Genomic DNA, 5,248 nt, shown 5'->3' on the forward strand with positions numbered 1-5,248 from the left:
CCTAGATGAACCAACAATAGATGATGAAGAAAGTGAAGATTTTGATGTGCTCAAATATTGGAAGACTAATGAGAAAAAATTTCCTATGTTGTTTATAATGGCTTGAGATGTGCTTAGTATTCCCATTACTACTATTGCTTCAGAGTCAGCTTTTAGCAAATGTGGGTGTGTACTTTCCAAATATAGAAGTTTTATTCTTCCTGATCATGTGCAAATGTTGATTTGTACTCAAAGTTTGTTATACGGATTTTTTGAAAATCCTAGTGGTAAGTTTATATATTATTGTTTTTAAAATTACTTTACATTAAATAATTAACTCTAGACTAATAATTTGATTGTCTGTCAATCAATGGCGGATCTACATGGGGGCAGGGAGGGACCCTGGCCCCCCAAATTTTTTTTTCCAGTTTATATATATATATATATATATATATATAATATAATATAATATAAAAATATAATTTTTTTTAAATTGTCGGCATATTAGAAATTAATAAAAATTAAATTTTTTATTTTTTATTTTTTTTATTTAAACATAACATTTAATATAAATACATAATAAAACAAAATTAAATATAATAAAAAATAAAAATATTCAGGTTTAATTTTTCTTTTGGTTCCTGTTTTTATTTAAAAATTGATACTAGGATTAGGTTAATTATACCAACAAAGTAAATTATTCATATTAAGAATCTCAATTTTAATGAAAAGATCATTGATTTGGTTTGAGAAATTTAACGAAATTTATCGTAAAAGACCGAATTACATCAGTTTTTCAAAAATCGGAACCAAATTGAGATTAAAAAAACATTAGAGGACCAATTTAACATTTTTAAAGGAAAGCATGAATCAAAAGAGTAATTAAACCAAATATTTATTGACATAATTTTTATTTTCCTTTTCATTGTCTCTTTAGTTTTTCACAAATTGTAATAATCTCTCACTCTCATATGTCTTTTTTTTTGTTTTTAAAGATAAAAAAATAGATATAAACTCATTATATTTCTCATTTATCTTCTTCCTTTCTCATCCCTTGTCTTAATTGATAATGAAAACATTGTTTTTTTTATCTCATGAGCTTTTTGTATATTCATTTTTTTTTATGAATATAGAAAAAATAATAATGTATTATGTATTAATAATAATGAATATATTTTTGTTTTAATAATTACGTGTCTTAATTTTTTATTAGATTATGATCAATTATTTTTTAGTATTGTTTACAAAAAAGGTATATTGATAAAGAATGGAAGAATAAATGAATCGTTTAAGAGTGATGAAAAGGAAATTATTGACTAAAACAAGATAGATTCTACCTCTTCACATATGTTGAAGTACTATACTAATAAGTCATTTTTTGAAGCATTATACTAATTATCGAATCTAATGATCTCAAAATTATATTACTTTGGCCCCTCCAACACTTTTTGTCAAGATCCGCCACTGCTATCAATTGTTTTTGAGATATATGAAGTTGTGCATGATATTTTTGGACATGAGAGAATCACTGATGAGTCTAAAGTTCTTGAAGATGTTGAAGATTGACAGGTTCAATTATTACTTCACATGAACATGATTTTAGCTTCTATTTGAGCCATGAGGGAATCATTAAAAGGTTGTACGTAAAATCTTAAAAAATGAAAGTTTTGGATGAAAAAGCAAAGTCTTTGAGCCATGTGTTGTCAAACAATGAAATTTTGCTGGATCCTTTTAAATAATTTTCTTTGGCCGAGCTTGCTTATATACTCAAACTGAAGTTTATCTTCTTTTGTTGTTCCAGGACAAATCAAAATTCAGAATGGGAAACATGTGTTCCAGTACTTGATTTTATAGGTTTAAACTTTAAACTTTTAATGCAATTTTAGGTTAGTCATAGTTGGAATGCATTTTGGGACTTGATTACTTCTCAAGAACTTGTGTACATCAAAGAAGTTAATTTAATACTTTATTTATGAAATGTGGTATTGCTCCTGTTGGACTTTGGGTGCAGGGTGAGTAAGTGTATTTTATTTTATTTTCTGGTAGTGGTGCCTTCATTTATTGATATAAGGTGATTCTTGATTGGGAATGCATGAATGATGGGGTTATGAATGTGTTGTATGAAGTCACATCTCTTTTTGGAATGAGTTTTATTTGATTTATGTACATTTTTTAGTGAGTGATGTTTTTATTTCTTTTACAATGACTGGTACAATTAATTGGGGTCTGGAAGTTGTGAATTTTTGTCATATATTTTTTTTTTCATGTTTGGAGAAAAGCCCATGGACTGGCCTTGGCCCACAGGATTTTTGTGGGATTTTTGGCCATGTGGGCTTTTTAATAGGGTGGTTTTTTGGTTATGTGGGCTTTTTTGGCCCCAGTCCACATGGGATAGGGCCAAGCCCTGTGAGTTGGACTAAATTGACAACTCTAGTTGACACCCCAACTTGAAATTATAGCTCAGATCACCTTTTACTTCTCATGTCCATTACCTCTTATTCAACTCTACATTTTTACCTCTACATGATCACTAGTTACCTTTAACTAATCCTCATAAGAATGACATTTTTGTTATTTTTAGAGAACTCCTCACCACATCAACCACCAGATCATGACTACGATAACTCTTCTCATACACGTCCTAGATTGATAAACATCACTTACCACCATTCCACTGTGCTACTCTTATCCATACACATACTCACTTCTTTGTTTACTCAAAAGGATGCTCCTTTCATGTCTACTTGACAAGGAAACAACCACCTTTGAGAAACCTCCCTCAAAACTTCTATAAAACCCGCGAAACCTTTGAAACTCCCATTTTTCATTGATAGCCTTAACATTTTATTTCCCCCATATTGTCTACACTCTTTAGAATCATAGGTCTGAAAAGTTGTAACATCCCTAAGGAATATTACTTTCAAGTAAATACAAATGAATAAATAAAATAAAATAAAACACAATAATATTAATAAAACCTCATTTATAATCACATATTCCCACAACGCAGGAAAATTAAAACAAAACTTTAACTGTATCATAGTTCAAGTGTATGCAATTTCTTTATTACAAAATCTACCATAGTTCCACATAATTAAAAATTTCATCAAAATTCTTTAAAGGAAAATCTTTTCAAAAGCCCTAGGTCGCCCCTGCGCTCTGCCTCTAAGCATCTCCTAGCTCACCCGTCAAAACATCTGCTCCCGAATAACAAGTTAACCGATCATCGCCATACACATACAGATAGGGTGAGCTATGCACACACACACACACACACACACATATATATATATATATATATACATGAAATAAATATGTCCTCCATCCCAAAGAAAATAACATCAATAAGGTATTTCATTATTTTCAAATTACCCATCCTTGATCTCATAGTCCTTCAAGAGTCATATGCATGAACTAGGTCTTGGGACTTTACCGTGCTCCCACGAAACTAACCCTTTCGTGGTCCAACCCTACGAGCCTATCTCGCTTATAGTCCAGCCCCCACACACTCCTCGTCTGTAGTAAAACATCCAAGCCTTCTTAGTTTGGACCCTGGCACGCACGCAATCACCATACTATGGACTCCTCGCCCAATAGCAGCCGACGGGAACCTAACAGTTCCTTGCCCATCGTGCGTCCGACACATGTAATCACCATACTAAGGACTCCTTGCCACTTAGCAGCCGACGAGAACTACACAGTTCCATGCCCATCATGCGTCCAACCATTAAGCACATCCCAGACCGATATTAGACTTAGTCCTTCAAGCCCAAACAACACAAACACAAGCATATAATTCCTATACTTTAGAAACTCACAATCAAACAGTCCTACATCACATACAAACATGAACTCAGTGTATTCTTGCTTAAGCTAGAGCTCTTCGCCCAGGCTAGCCCGTCAGCCTCGCCTAAGCCACCCCACCTCGCCTGAGCGAGCGTTCAACAATGACTTCACCACCACATCTCGCTTAGGCGAGCTCTTCTCGCCTGAGCGAGTCACACTTGTGCCCAAAAACACACAGCATTCACCTGAACAAGAATTAAACTTAGAATTTGCGTCAAACCACTTCGTGAACTCGCTTAGGCGAGCCACTCTCGCCTCGGCGAGAGTATCCATCGCTCAGAACTCAAAACCTCTTGCCTGGACAAGAAGTCGCGCTCAAAATGGTACAGGCTTCCTCGCGAACTTGCTTAGGCGAGCCACTCTCGCCTAAGCGAGAGTCTTCGTCGCTCAACACTGACACTGGTCGCCTGAGCGAGTAGCGCGAACTAAAACCAGAAACGAGGTTCTGCAACTCTCGCTTAGGCGAGATGGACTCGCTTGGGCGAAACTTGCAGAATTGGTCTTTGTTCACGCACACAATTCACCAAAACCAATACCAAACCACATTCCAATTCATGCAAAACAATGGAGAATCATGCAGTCAACATGTACACATAATTCAAACCCAAAATAATCCCAACCATTCCAGTTTAAAGCATTATTCACACTTATAGTACCCAAACCCTCAATATTTCCATACAATTGCAAAACAAATTTGATCCAATGGCAACAGAATAATCAATTACAACTCCCATCAGATTAAGCACAAAAATTTGGGTACCCACACAACCCTATCATGCAAAACAATAACATTAACCCAAAATTTCGAGTTCAGCTCCCCTAACCTGGAGTTCTTAGTCAAAAATTGAGAAGAAAGAATGCTGCTCCTCAAGCCTTCTCCCAATTCCCTCTTGTGCACCCAAAATTTACCACACACAATCTAATTTTCGTTCTTCTCTCAGAGCAAATAACCAGTGCCAAAACCCTTCTTTTCCCTTATATGTGTCTTAATTAATGGTTTAAAAACTAAATTTCAGTTTTATTCTATTTTTCCAACCCCCCTTGGCTACTCCTCTGCTAGGTTTACTTTTGTGCTTTCGCATTCCAAGCCAAAGCTAATTCTACCAAAAAATTAAGATATAATTTGTGCTCATCCAAGTTTGAACCCGTGACCTTGCTAGTGATAATTCAATCCACCACCATCCAACCAACTCATATTTTGTGATAATTATTATAATTATATAATTATAACACCACTCCCTAGTCACAATATAGTACCAAAATAATACTAAATCGAATAACACCCAAAAGGCATACATAAGACTCGAACCCAAGTCCTCTCACACAATCAAGTACTCTCAACCATTTGAGCTAGTACTTTTTCACATCACCCCATTAACATTTAATTCCATAAAGACTACCACTACCCGCATTAATTAATTAA

The sequence above is a fragment of the Vigna unguiculata genome, chromosome 4, assembly GCF_037176805.1.
Source record: "Vigna unguiculata cultivar grain cowpea cultivar isolate G323 ecotype 2 chromosome 4, ASM3717680v1, whole genome shotgun sequence".
NCBI classification, from domain to species: domain Eukaryota; kingdom Viridiplantae; phylum Streptophyta; class Magnoliopsida; order Fabales; family Fabaceae; genus Vigna; species Vigna unguiculata.